The sequence below is a fragment of the Salvelinus alpinus genome, chromosome 3 (assembly GCF_045679555.1).
Source record: "Salvelinus alpinus chromosome 3, SLU_Salpinus.1, whole genome shotgun sequence".
In the NCBI taxonomy this organism is placed as follows: Eukaryota; Metazoa; Chordata; class Actinopteri; order Salmoniformes; family Salmonidae; genus Salvelinus; species Salvelinus alpinus.
In genome coordinates this window covers 56,715,966-56,731,591 of record NC_092088.1, presented here as the reverse complement: position 1 = coordinate 56,731,591, position 15,626 = coordinate 56,715,966, and the positions used below count along the sequence as shown (strand labels likewise).

General features: G+C 43.8%; 1 protein-coding gene across 2 annotated transcripts in view; it reads left to right on the top strand.

Annotated features, from left to right (window-relative positions):
- The window catches only part of LOC139570983 (attractin-like protein 1), a 352,370-nt gene that overhangs the window by 275,058 nt on the left and 61,686 nt on the right, over positions 1-15,626 (top strand). The window lies entirely within an intron of this gene.

The window sequence follows — 15,626 nt, the reverse complement described above, 5'->3', positions numbered from 1 at the left end:
CTGGTGCGCTTCACAAAATAGATGGACAAAATAGATGGCATCATGAGGGAGGAAAATTATGTGGATATATTGAAGCAACATCTCAAGACATCAGTCAGGAAGTTAAAACTTGGTCGCAATTGGGTCTTCCAAATGGACAATGATCCCAAGCATACTTCCAAAGTTGTGGCAAAATGGCTTAAGGACAACAAAGTCAAGGTATTGGAGTGGCCATCACAAAGCCCTGACCTCAATCCTATAGAAAATGTGTTGCCTGAACAGATAAAGCGTGTGCGAGCAAGGAGGCCTACAAACCCGACTCAGTTACACTAGCTCTGTCAGGAAGAATGGGCCAAAATTCACCCAACTTATTGTGGGAAGGTTGTGGAAGGCTACCCAAAATGTTTGACCGAAGTTAAACATTTTAAAGGCAATGCTACCAAATACTACTTGAGTGTATGTAAACTTCTGACCCACTGGGAATGTGATGAAAGAAATAAAAGCTGAAATAAATCATTCTCTCTACTATTATTCTGGCATTTCACATTCTTAAAATAAAGTGGTGATCTAACTGGCCTAAAACAGGGCATTTTTACTTGGATTAAATGTCATGAATTGTGAAAAACTGAGTTTAAATGTATTTGGCTAAGGTGTATGTCATCTTCTAGCTGTATATACATATGAGATGAGTAATGCCAGATATGTAAACATTATGTGACTAAGATACCATAGAATAGTATAGAATACAGTATATACATATGAGATGAGTAATGCCAGATATGTAAACATTATTAAAGTGACTAATGTTCCATTCCTTAAAGTGGCCAGTGATTCCTAGTCTATGCCTATAGGCAGAAGCCTCTAATGTGATAGTGATGGCTGTTTAACAGTCAGATGGCCTTGTAATGGAAGCTGTTTTTCAGTCTCTCGGTCCCAGCGTTGATGCACCTGTACTGACCTCGCCTTCTGGATGATAGCGGGGTGAACAGGCAGTGGCTCGGGTGGTTGATGTCCTTGATGGTATTTTTGGCCTTCCTGTGACAACGGGTGCTATAGGTGTCCTGGAGGGCGGGTCGTTTGCCCCCGGTAATGCGTTGGGCAGACCGCACCACCCTCTGGAGAGCTTTGCGGTTGCAGGCGGTGCAGTTTCCGTAGCAGGCGGTGATACAGCCCGACAGGATGCTTTCAATTGTGCATCTGTAAAAGTTTGTGAGGGTTTTAGGTGACAAACCAAATTTCTAGAGCCTCCTGAGGTTGAAGAGGCTCTGTTGCGCCTTCTTCACCACACTGTCTGTGTGGTTGGTTCATTTCAGTTTGTCAGTGATGTGTATGCCTAGGAACTTGAAGCTTTCCACCTTCTTCACTGTGTCCCGTCAATGTAGATAGGGGGGTGCACCCTAAGAGCACGCCACACAAGCATTGTCAAGAGTTGAACGACATACGCAAAAAGACAACCAGTTTTATTCTAAGGGTAAAATACTCCAGTCTTGAGCCTACAATAGCCATAACCAGTGAACAACCCATCTAGGAGGTAGATCACACAGCACTTTCCCCCCCTCCTCCTCTAAATCTAATCACGCTGCTCAAAATGACTGGGCCACAGAATAAAACAAGAGGTAACTCATCAGCATCAATCACGTACATACAAGATCCATAACATCCACGTAACGTCGTAAAGCTGATGAGCCTACAGGAACGAGCATCTGTAAGACGCCCGGACACATCTCGCCTTCCATCCCAGAGTGATATATGGCACTGGGGGTTTTCATAATGCTATTTAAAGGGGAGAAATGAATCAATTTTCATATCTAATGTTTTAATGCGCTGTATTTATTTTCCAATCTTGGGGATTTAATGCGCTGGGGCGGAGGGTAATGAAAGGAGCAGCGAGGAGATAAAGAATATTTATGACACCTGGGAGAAATGGGCTGTGTTTGGAGCCTTTTACTTGTGTGTTTTATCAGCACCCACAAAGCCAATGATCTCATCAGAGAGAGAACAAGGGGAGAGAGAACACAGATGGAATAAACCTACATCTGGAGCTACACGTAGAAATACATGAAAACACCCACAAAAACACACATTTACAAACACACACACCTTCCATCATTGTCAATTATTAATTGTACATACAGTACCAGTCAAAAGTTTGGACACACCCACTCATTCAAGGGATTTTTATTTGTACTATGTTCTACATTGTACAATAATAGTGAAGACATCAAAACTATGAAATAGCACATATGGAATCATGTAGTAACCAAAAATGTATTAAACAAATATTTTAGATTTGTTTTGCTGGGTGGCGGTGTGTGGGTGTGGTGGTTTAAACACCAACGTTGTGTGAGTGAGGCTTCATGATCCTTTCCATATAAAATGACCCATGAGCACCAACATGTGAAGTTCATAAGAGCATGTCAAATTAGGTGTCAAATGAAAGCTAAGAGTCTATATTTTTGTTGATGAAATTAAGACATAGTGGGGGGGGGTGGGGGTGCTAGAGAGGGTGCTATGGAATATACATGGATTGTTAGAGCTCTGCTACATTTTTAAACAAATTCATATTGCTCTTAACCTATAATTTCAAACATTGTCTGATGAGGAAAAGGCACCAAAATAGGCGGCGCTAAACAAGATCATTTGGACGAGACAGACAACAGACCAATGCCAACATCGCTGACTCACAAGGAGTTAGCAGAAGATGCTAGCTCCCAAGAGCTCCTTACAGAACCCACTCAGTGACCTACTGGCTGCTATAAACTCACGAAGGTGGACACAAAGTTGGCTGATATCTCAAAGAGTATTGGGACTTTGACAGAAACTGTGAAGGCAATCAAGGGCAGGGTGCATGAGGTTGAGCAGATGACAATCGATCACCAGGCCAGGCTACAGAACATTAAGAAACAGTGTAAAATGTTCAAAATTACAACAAAACCCTGAAAGCCCGACTGGAAATGCTTGAATCGCATTCTGAGAAAGGGAGACCCACTGAATTTGTATCGGAGCTGATACCGGCACTGCTGGGGATGTAACACTTCAAAACGCCCTTCCTGATCGGCCGCGCACATAGATTACAAGCAACAAAGCCGGCCAAGGGAGCGCCACCAAGGCCATTCATTGCACAGCTGCACTATCCTTTATACCTGGGATCTCATCCACAAGCTGGCAAGTCAACAGTTCCCCCTTATCTACAACAGAGACAGGGTGTCTTTCTACCCAGATTTTACTTTTGAGGTAAGGAACCAACGGAAAGAGTATAATGAGCTACACAATTAATGCAGGGCGGCCAGCATCCGATATGGATTCCTCTTCCTAGCCCAGTCCAAGGTGACAGGCGAGGGATCAGCATGTATGTTTTACACCCCAAAAGAGGCCGGACTGTTCTTGGCAAGCAAGCGCCCTGTCTAAGAATCCAGAACTGCTGCGTCAGCTGCCTAAGTGGCCAAATACAGGCCAGAACTGTGTTTGAATATCCTGCCAATGTCTTTTCCATCAGAAGATTAGACATTGTGAATTACAATGATGGGTGAAATGTTATTGTTTATATAGCACTGTTTAGCCTATCATGTTTTAGTCCCACTCACCCCCCTAATGTGAGAGTTAAGTGTTATTTTGATTTTTTATACAGTACCAGTCAAAAGTTTGGACACACCTACTCATTCAAGGGTTTTTGCCTTATTTGTACTATTTTCTACATTGTAGAATAGTAGTGAAGACATCAAAACTATGAAATAACACATATGGAATCATATAGTAACCAAAAAAGTGTTATTTTATATTTGAGATTCTACAATGTAGCCACCCTTTACCTTGATGACAGCTTTGCACACTCTTGGCATTCTCTCAACCAGCTTCACCTGGAATGCTTTTCCAACAGTCTTGAAGGAGTTCCCACATATGCTGAGCACTTGTTGGCTGCTTTTCCTTCTTTCTGCGGTCCAACTCATCCCAAACCATCTCAATTGGGTTGAGATGGCACCACACTGCCAGGTCTCTGTCCTCCTCCCTATAGGCTGTCTAATCGTTGTCGGTGATCAGGCCTACCACTGTTGTGTCGTCAGCAAACTCAATTATGGTGTTGGAGTCATGCTTGGCCAGGGAGTACAGGAGGGGATTAAGCACACTCCCCTGAGGGGCCCCCAGTGTTGAGGATCAGCATGGCAGATGTGCTGTTGCCTACCCTTACCAACCGGGGGCGGCCCGTCAGGAAGTCCAGGATCCAGTTGCAGAGGGAGGTATTTAGTCCCAGGGTCCTTAGCTTAGTGATGTGCTTTCAGGGCACTATGGTGTTGAACGCTGAGCTGTAGTCAATGAACAGCATTCTCACATAGGTGCACCTTTTGTCAAGGTAGGAAAGGGCAGAGTGGGGTGCTATTGAGATTGCGTCATCTGTGTATCTGTTGGGGTGGTATGTGAATTGGAGTGGGTCTAGGGTTTCCGGCATGATGGTGTTGTGAGCCATGACCAGCCTTTCAAAGCACTTCATGGCTACCGACGTGAGTGCTATGGGGCGATAATCATTTAGGCAGATTACCTTTGCTTTCTTGGGCCCCCCTTTACTATGGTGGTCTGTTTGAAACATGTAAGTATTACAGACTCGGTCAGGGAGAGGTTGAAAATGTCAGTGAAGACACTTGCCAGTTGGTCCGCGCATGCTTTAAGTACACGTCCTGGTAATCCGTCTGGCCTTGCAGCTTTGTGAATGTTGACCTGTTTAAAGGTCTTGCTCACATCGGCTACGTAGAGGGTGATCACACTGTCGTCTGGAACAGCTGGTGTTCTCATCCATGCTTCAGTATTGCTTGCCTCGAAGCGAGCATAAAATGCATTTTGCTCATCTGGTAGGCTCGCGTCACTGGGTATCTCACAGCTGGGTTTCCCTTTGTAGTCCGTAATATTTTTCAAGCCCTTCCACATCCGACGAGCATCAGAGCCGGTGTAGTAGGATTCAACCTTAGTCCTGTATTGACGCTTTGCCTGTTTGATGGTTCGTTTGAGGGCATAGCAGGATTTCTTATAAGCATTTGGATTAGTGTCCCGCTCCTTGAAAGCGGGACTTATTGAGGAAGTTGGTGACTGAGGTGTTATACTCCTCAATGCCATTGGATGAATCCCGGAACATATTCCAGTCTGTGCTAGCAAAACAGTCCTGTAGCGTAGCATCCGCGTCATCTGGCCATTTCCTTATTGAGCGAGTCACTGGTACTTCCTGCTTTAGTTTTTGCTTGTAAGCGGGAATCAGGAGAAAATAATTATGGTCAGATTTGCCAAATGGAGGGCGAGGGAGAGCTTTGTATGCGTCGCTGTGTGTGGAGTAAAGGTGGTCTAGAGTTGTTTTTCTTCTGGTTGCACATGTGACATGATGGTAGAAATTAGGTAAAACGGATTTAAGTTTTCCTGCATTAAAGTCCCCGGCCAGTAGGAGCGCTGCTTCTGGATTAGCATTTTCTTGTTTGCTTATGGCCTTTGTCATGACTGCCCTGTTAAAGCCAGTTTACCGTGGACCACAATCCTGGAGAGACATCTCTCACACCCACCGAGGGAGGGGTTTATGACACCTCCGGCCCATTTGTAAATCTTAAGGCAGCAGACAAAATCCCTTTGTCCTCTCAGTGTGGAGGAATGGAATGTATGATGGGCCTATGGAAAACCTACCTCAGAACAGTAACATGCAATAAATGGGCTTTGGGACAATATGTTTAGTTAGCCAAAATGGTGGTAATGACGATAGATGGAATATGAAAATGAATGTCGTTTGTGTTGAATGACGTTATAACGAAAACATTGTAACTTGAAGAGATTTCATAATATGTATCTGATATTTGCATACTGTACGTTGTGTGGAAAATGTCCAGATCAAAGAGAATGTTTTTGTAACGATGAAATGTGAAGTTAGTCATAGAGACAGAAACGCCCCTTTCTGACCCAAGGGTATAAAACATGTGAATTAAGAATTTACAAAGCAGACTCAGTGACCACACGCTACAGCTAAGGTCAGAGTTAGTCGCAACCCCAAAACGCAGCACGAGGTTGAAGAAGACAAAGGAACCTTTTAACAATCTATGCTATGGATGAGCTATGTCTAAGAGGGTGAATTCAAGCAGGACCACCCGGTTACCACGCTCCAAGGAATCCTGTGTCTGCACTGCTTTCATTCCTATGCTGGAGCCCTGAGCTACACGCAGGGACGAACTGGGAATGAAAAATGTCCCTGGACTTTTTGACTCAGACCGGCCCACCAAAACCCCCCCAGCGATACACCACCACCCACAGAACCCACGCCACACTTTATGTAAACAAGATTACTGAACAATATTTATAACAATAACTTTAGTAAAATTGATGTAAAATAGAACAAGGGGAATGTGTTGCTCTTAAGAGGAGGCTGGCTGGAAGGAGCACATATTGGCACAATGGCACTGGCAACAAGGTGGCAAGAATCTCTGGAACCATTTGACCAGTAAAATAAATAATACAGGGAGAAATTTGTTGGTGAAAAGACTGGTGAATAGCCAAGTCATAGAATGAAATAAAAATATACATATTTCCTACCTCCAATTAGCAATTTCTGCAGCAGCTCACTTCTCTCAGCAATGCCATCTATAACCAGGTCACTGTCCAGGGTCATTAAAACATCTCACTCAGTAGCCATGAGCATAAAAGCCTCCAGGTGCTGTTGAGATAGAGTGCTCCTACTCTTGATGAATTTCAGAGTAGAGAAGCTCCACTCACAAGCTACCTGGGTTACTGACAGGGTAAGTAGAAACTTGTAAGCAAGGCCCAGTATGTGGTATGCGTCGGTCAATAGGTTGTACTGACTAAGAATACTGTAGCAACACACTGGACAGTCACCATCTCCACCTCATGTTAATTTCCTTCAGGTTCATGATCCTCCATAGTCCTGGTTGTGTATTCTTCAAATCCCTATTGTTTTAACCTAGTCCACTGTTCTGCCAGACTCATGAGCTCACTCTGTAAATTGGCCACCGTTGCTCTGCTGTCAAATTTGATCAAACATTTGCTTAGTTCTTGAAGGGCTGTCTGTGGAAGGGCACTGGATGGTAGCTGACTAAAGTGTTTAGGGTCCAGAAGAGCCATGTCGGCATACAAAGTGCCATTACTCAGAAATCGCCGATGGATGCCATCTATAACTGTATCCAGAATTTGATTATGGACACCAATCCTGTATGCACTCCCTGCCCCAGTAAAAGTCTCATCTTGTGCCATAGTTTTCTTCTTTCGAGCCCTTTTCGTTGGCTGAGTGGTCTCTAACTCCAGCTCTGTTTCTTCACCCCATTCCTGCAACTTCCTGTTGGCCCACTGAACAAATGTGTCTTCAGCTGCCTTGACTTTTTCAAAATCTCTTGCCATTCCTTTCAGCTGCTCCTCTATAGACACATACATACGATGCGCAGAAAGAATGTCCATTCAACTTGTTTGAAGATATTTTGAGACTGGTGAGGTGACCTGAAATATTCTGAGGAATGTCTGAGCAACCCCTCAATGTATCCTTGTGCCTTCAACCGTGCAGTAGTGTTGATGTTTTTCTGATCTTGTATGGTTGAAAGAGTGAGAAGGACATCAACATACAGAACCTCATCTGGATTTCCAAAAGCTCCAAAGACCTTCTTTAAGGCACTGTCTTTAGCCCACCAGCTTGTCTCTCCAATTGGAGCAAGACTTCTGTGTCTTGGGTCCTTGCTCTCCTTCTCCCAAATGTTAATCCTCTGGTAGGATTCACGGAAGAACACAGCTATGTTGTTAATGAGAACAAAAAGTGACCCACTTGCCAAGACACTCTCTGTTGTGTCTGCCAAAACAAGGTTCAAAATGTGTGCATAGCACCACACATGCACTTGATTGGTGGACTTTGCAGAGAGCAGGGCAGAGAAGCCTTTATACTGGCCTTACTGGAGGCTCCATCAGTGGAATTGCCAATGCACTTGCTGATGTCAAGCTTCATGTTTTCCGGTACTTCACTCCGTACCTGGAGAAAGTATTGTCCAGTGAATGCCTCACATTTCACCACAGCCACAAGCCTCATGGATGACGTTCGTCACATATCTGACTATGACAGAGCATTGATCTTGTGTTGTAATGTCCTGCATAGTGTAAATCTGGACTGAAAACATACCAGCTTCCTGGATTTCACTTGCTATGGTGGCCTGCATTGTGTGTTGGATGGTGGTAATGACGTTATTGATAATAGAGTGATTAGAGAGCCTCTGCCCCCTCTTGACCCAGACTCATGCAGTTTTTTGCTTTTCTCTATGCAGGCAGTGAGATATTCTTTCATACACAGGTCGTACTTTCCCAGCAGAATGATCATCTCTAAAAAGTTGCCATGGTCAATGCTGCTGTTATCTAGTGTATAAGCTGCTTCAGACTGCCTGCCTCTGTAGCTCAGACCCCTCTATGACTTTAACAACATCTATAATGCGCTCTAGCACTTGCCTTCTTCTGCGCACTTGCTCTCAATGAGCAGACATCTGAATGCCGATGAACAGGCTCTAAATGTTACCTTTGGAGGACCTTAGCAAGTAGGCCTCAGCATAACCTCTATGCATAATGCTCTTCCACTCTCTGATGGATATGTTTTAGTCTGCCATTCCATTCATGAATGGGCTGTTCTCTGTAGGCTTTGCAAATGCCATACAAATGAAGCAGAATAAAGCATGGTTGTCTTCACTGTATGATAGCCACTTCCTGTTGGTCCCATCACAAAAGAAAACCTTCTGCACCACAGACTTTTCACTTTTGTTGGGGGTGGAAACTAAAAAAAACATATCTAGGTCTCCTGACTTTGGCCTCTTAAAATAAAAGCAATTGGGGTGACAGTGGCATCCTGGCTCTGGGGCAATCTTCATCTGTCCACTGCAGATGCACTATCCTCAACCTGGATGAGTAATTAGTATAAATTAATATATTAGTATAATATTATAACATTAAATAAAAAGTTTAATGTTACTATAATAGTATAATGTTAGTATAATATTAATATATTCATTATGTAATGTTAGTATATTCATATAATTTCATATACTAGTATACTATATACCACTAGTACAGTATTAATTCCAATTGGACAATACAGCACTTTTAAGAAATACACAACCAACATTTATAATTTGTAAGTTTTGTTCCGTCATTAAATCCTTGAGGAAGAAAAACTGTCTACATTGGTGGTTAGTCTCTAATTTGTTAATGCTAAGTACTAACTTGTCATAAATCATAACCATTCATGCATAACAATGAGTTCAACATTTAGAAAGTTTGCTGTCAACCTTTTTTTAATTTCCCGCCCCATCCAGGCTGTGATTGGTCGGTTCACGAAAAGTGACATTAACGAGCGCTTGTTTCAACAAAAGGCACGATATAGCTAAATAGCCAGCTAGCCAAACCCAAACATTGCTTATCTTATCCCTATTGTCTTCTATCTTATTGCTTCAGCTGCAAAACCTTGACTAACAGTTGAACTGGTATCGCTGGGCTCAATGGGCTGCTCTCTCTGCTCTCTCTCCTCTCTGTTGCCAGTGCCTTCAGGCTAACTAGGCTGAGATGATTGCCTGGTAACGGCGTCAAATTAATAATTTATTTAAAACAATTTGGCTGCATCAGCCTCAAGGGACTTCAACCTCTTCTCTCCGCTTTTCAGCACCACCTTTTACGTTTTTTGTCTTTTTGTTTGTCCATCTTGCTCCACTCCAATATTTATTCAAATGTCACCACTTAACAGAGATTGGAAGGGGGCGGGTCCCAGGTAAAGTTATAATGGACTGGACCAAAAGTAATTGGCTGGGAGAGAGAGGCTGACAGATTTAATACCCAACCACAGTGGCAGTGGGCCAGCAGCCCACTCGCCTGGGCCAGTCAGACACACAGCACTTTGTTATTTTTATTTAAGCGGGGGCTGGGATTATTTATATTTTGCGTTGCATCAGACCCAATTGTCAAAACTCCCGGTGCTCCAGAAGGCCAGTCTGTCATTGGCTAGGTGGCTGACTGTACTCAGAAGACCCTCTTTCAGAACAAGGGCGAGGAAACAGACCACTAAGAAAAAGGACACTGACATCGTGTGGACAATCAGAGAGTTACACCCGGTAACCAAAGACGTGCCGCCATCAGAGAAGAGGTCGGATCCCGGTCCACAAAGAGACACCCCATCGGAGACCTTCGACACGTTAATTACATCATTATATTCTGAACCATAAGAGCAGCAGTTCGGGGCAAGGTGTTAGGGCTAAACTAAGCATAGTTTACAAATGTATCCAAGTGTGCTTTTCTCTCTTTTTAAATCCCCATTTTGTGTCACACGTGTCATACTGTTTCATTGTACTAAGTTCTAATCAATGGCCTAGACTGTGTGTTTTTGTATGTGTATCTTATATTATCATTTTAGTTTGTTAGTAAATAAATAATCATCTCAATTGGTGTGGTACGGACTTATTTAGTGGGACTCGGGTTTGTGCAGATTCCCGGATTATGAGACGTTCAGGATGAGACTGTAGAGGAAATTAATTCATTGGTGACTGTTGTAAAATCGATATTCTGATATTCTTTGAGTTAATTTGGGAAATGGAAACTCAATAAAAACAAACTTTCCCATGGTGCCCCAGGTTACTGAGTTAATGATTACCTGATTCATTTAATCACGTAATTATAAACAGTTAATGATTTGATAAACAGCAGTCGTCACATTAATCAATACAACGTCATGACACCTTATGCAGCTCGTTGAGTGTGGTCTTAGTGCCAGCATCGGTTTGTGGTGGCAAATAGACGGCTACGAATAATATAGATGAGAACTCTCTTGGTAGATAGAAAACCTCATGATAAGTGTAGACCACACTATCTCAGGCGAGCAGAACCTTGAGACTTCTTTAATATTTGACATCGCGCACCAGCAGTTATTGACAAATAGACACACACCCCCGCCCCTCGTCTTAACCAGTAGCCAGCCAGCTCTATATTATCTGTGTCGTTGTTCAGCCACGTCTCGGTGAAACATAAGATATTACAGTTTTTACTGTCCCGTTGGTAGGATAGTCTTAATTTTAGATCGTCCAGTTTGTTTTCTAATGATTGCACATTGGCCAAAAATATGGAGGGTAGTGGTGGTTTAGCCACTCGTCAGCTAATTCTTACAAGGAACCCCGCCCTCCTCTCCCTTTTTCTCCGTCTTTTCTTCATGCTGATGACAGGGATTTGGGCCTTGTCTTGATAAAGCAGTACATCCTTTGCATCAGACTCATTAAAGAAAAAATCTTTGTCCATTTCAAGGTGAATAATCGCTGTTCTGATTTCCAGAAGCTCTTTTTGGTCATAAGAGACGGTAGCAGCAACAATATGTACAAAATGAGTTACAAACAATGCGAAAAAACAAACAAAATAGCACAGTTGGTTAGGAGTCCGTAAAACGGCAGCCATCCCCTCCGGCGCCATTATATTATATCAATCTAAGCTGGCCAAACACTGTGTACTGGTGGGAAATGGGGACAATTCAGCAGTGATAAATCTTCCTGGATGGTATTCTGCTTTCAGTTTTTGTTAGAAACCTGTCTTGCTGCTCTGTCTCTCTCTCTCTCTCACCCCATAGCAGTTTGTTTAGTTGGAATCAGCAGGTGGGGACGTTTTTCCTTGTTGGAGAAATGTTGCTTGTCCCAACGTAAACTTCTGAGTTGTAAGCTCCTCTGTTGAGCTTCTTCTTTCAAAGGGAGAAATGCTGTAAGAACAAAAAATGCAGAGTTTGTTCTTGGCCGTTGTGGAATCTTTTCTTTTAAATGTACCTAGTGTTATCCTTCTGGACGGAATTAAGTATTTCCCTCAATATTTCAGTCACCAGTTCACAGGCCTTCCATCTAACTGTGGTAAGCCTGCCGTGTTATATTATGCTATGTTTTGGGTCTGAAAATCTGGATATTTTTTCCCCAGCCTGTCACAGTACTGAATTTCAAACACGTTTCCTCCTTTACTCTAAAATGCCTCCCAGATCCATGCCCCATAAAGGGCTCACATGAAACGTTCAAAAATAACGCCTTCAGTCCACTGCCTTCTCTGGAGGACCTGCACACTGTTCACCCCTGCTTTACAAGCTCCTCTACAGTCAACCTACAAGTCAGCCAGGGAGAGGCTCTGAGAGGATCAGTGAGACGTGTAAGACGAGCCAACCCATCCATCCCACATACCCTCTGCATTTCCTCACATATCCCTCCCTTCCCTCACTCCTCCTCCGGAGTGTAATGGTTAGCCTGTCTCTTCTCCGGCTGTCTCCGATTTAGCTGACCCATCAAACGGTCACATTAAGTCTGAAACATTGGATAGATTATTTTCATAACGCTTGGCTTTGTGTTTGAGGCGAGAACAGGACAGAACAGATCTGATTTACACCGCCACACCGCCGGCCTGGGCTGGGTACCAGATGTACTGCTGTTCCGTTGTTAGCGGATGTAGAGAGAGTGATAAAATGGAATATGTGGACTGTTCTGACAATGCAGCCAGTGTCATACAGAATCACCTATTAGCACAAGGACAACAACATGTCATTCTGCTAATGGCTGTGTAATTGACACTGTCTTTGTGAAAAGAGGAAAAGTCAATAGGCTCTGTCATTGTGTAGTGAGGCTGGGCAGGTTGACATTGACTCACACGTCAAATGAAATCAAATTGTATTTGTCACATACGCCGAATACAACAGGTGTAGACTTTACCATGAAATGCTTACTTATGAGCACTTTCCCAACCATGCAGAGTTAAAAAGTACGAAAATGTGCACAAAATAGTAAATATCTACCACAATAAAATAACAATAACGAGGCTATATGCAAAGAGTACTGGTACAGAGTCAACTAGCTGGGGGAACAAGGTAGTTGAGGTGATTGAGGTAATCACATGTAGGTAGGGTAGGGGTAATAGTGATTAGGCAATCATGATAGTTAATAAACAGAGTACCAGCAGTGTGTGTGTGTGTGTGTGTGTGTGTGTGTGTGTGTGTGTGTGTGTGTGTGTGTGTGTGTGTGTGTGTGTGTGTGTGTGTGTGTGTGTGTGTGTGTGTGTGTGTGTGTGTGTGTGTGTGTGTGTGTGTGTGCTTTTTGTGTGTGTGTGTGTGCTTTTTGTGTGTGTGAGCATATGTAGTGTGTGTGTATGTGTGTGTTGGAGTGTCAGTGTAGTATGTGTGAGTGTGTGGGTAGAGTCCAGTGAGTGTGTATAGAGTCAATTCAAGAGAGTCAGTGAAAAAAAAGGGGGTCAATGCAAATAGTCCAGGTAGCCATTTCATTAACTGTTCAGCAGTCTTATGGCTTGTGGGTAGAAGCTGTTCAGGAGCCTTTTGGTCCCAGACTTGGCACTCCGGTACCGCTTGCCGTGAGTTAGCAGAGAGAACAGTCTATGACTTGGGTGGCTGGATTATTTTGACAATTTGTAGGGCCTTCCTCTGACACCGCCTGGTATAGAGGTCCTGGATGGCAGGGAACTTGGCCCCATTGATTTACTGGGCCGTACGCACTACCCTCTGTAGCGCCTTGCGGTCGGATGCCTAGGAGTTGCCATACCAAGCGGTGATGCAGCCAGTCAGGATGCTCTCAGTGGTGCAGCTGTAGAACCTTTGGGGGATCTGAGGGCCTATGCTAAATCTTTCAGCCACCTGAGAGGGAAGGGACATTGTCGTGCCCTCTTCACGACTGTGTTGGTGTGTTTGGATCATGATAGGTCCTTAGTGATGTGGACACTGAGGAACTTGAAGCTCTCGACCCGCTCCACTACATGCCCTTCGATGTGAATGGGGGCATGCTTGGCTCTCTTCCTGTAGTCCACGATCAGCTCCTTTGTCTTGCTGACGTTGAGGGAGAAGTTGTTGTACTGGCACCACACTGGCACCTTCCTATAGGATATCTCATCGTTGTCAGTGATCAGGCCTACCACGTCATGTTGTCTGCAAACTTAATGATGGTGTTGGAGTTGTGGAGGGGACTAAGCACACACCCCTGAGGGGCCCCTGTGTTTAAGGTCAGCGTGGCGGATGTGTTGTTGCCTATTCTCACCACCTGGGTGTGGCCCATCTGGAAGTCCAGGATCCAGTTGGAGAGGGAAGTGTTTAATCCCAGTGTCCTTAGCTTAGTAATGAGCTGTAGTCAATTAATAGCATTCTCACCTAGGTGTTCCTCTTGTCCAGGTGGGAAAGTGTGATGTGCAATAGAGATTGAATCATCTTTGGATCTGCTGAGGTAGTATGCGAATTGGAGTGTGTCCAGGGTGTCATGGATGATGGTGTTGATGTGAGCCATGACCAGCCTTTCAAAGCATTGCATCGGCTACCGGGAGCATGATCACACAGTTGTCTGGAACAGCTGGTGCTCTCATTCATGTTTCAGTGCTGCTTGCCTCGAAGCGAGCATAGACTGGGCAACTCCTGGCTGGGTTGCCCTTTGTAATCCATGATAGTTTGCAAGCCCTGCAACATCCGATGAGTGTCAGAGCCGGTGCAGTAGGATTCGATCTTAGTCCTGTATTGACGCTTTCCCTGTTTGATAGTTTGTTGGAGGGCGTAGCTGGATTTCTTATAAGCGTCCGGATTAGTATCCAGCTCTTGAAAGCGGCAGCTCTAGCCTTTAGCTCAGTGTGGATGTTGCTGGTAATACATGGCTTTCGGTTCGGATATGTACGTACAGTCACTGTGGGGACGACGTTGTTGATAAACTTATAAACAGTAGAACCCCTGGGACTTGAGGGGCCCCCCTTCTGACTGCAAAATTCTAGCAATGTAATTGTATATGTATATTTATATGTATATTTGTATATTTCATATATGCTAGCCCTAAAATAGTCACTGTGTTGTGTTCATGAAGGTGTTAAGTAACATTAGAATATATATTTTTTCCCATTTCAAATAACAAAACAGCATTTTCCTTAGTTAAAAAAATTCAAAAAAAAGAAAAAACGGAAAAGTGGTGCGTGCATATGCATTCACCCCCCTTTGCTATGAAGCCCCTAAATAAGATCTGGTGCAACCAATTACCTTCAGACGTCACATAATTAGTTAAATAAAGTCCACCTGTGTGCAATCTAAGTGTCACATGACCTGTCACATGATCTCAGTCTATATACACCTGTTCTGAAAGGCCCCAGAGTCTGCAACACCACTAAGCAAGGGGGACCACCAAGCAAGTGGCACCATGAAGACCAAGGAGCTCTCCAAACAGGTCAGGGACAAAGTTGTGGAGAAGTACAGATCAGGGTTGGGTTATAAAAAAATATCCAAAACTTTGAACATCCCACGGAGCACCATTAAATCCATTGTAAAAAATGGAAAGAATATGGCACCACAACAAACCTACCAAGAGAGGGCCGCCCACCAAAACTCATGGACCAGGCAAGGAGGGCATTAATCAGAGAGGCAACAAAGATAACCCTGAAAGAGATGCAAAGCTCCACATCTGGCCATAGGTCCACTTTTAGCAGTACACTCCAGAGAGCGTTACGGAAGAGTGGCCAGAAAAAAGCCATTGCTTAAAGAAAAAAATAAGCAAACAGATTTGGTGTTCGCCAAAAGGCATGTGGGAGACTCCCCAAACATATGGAAGAAGGTACTCTGGTCAGATGAGACTAAAATTGAGCTTTTTGGCCATCAAGGAAAGTACTATATCTGGCGCAAA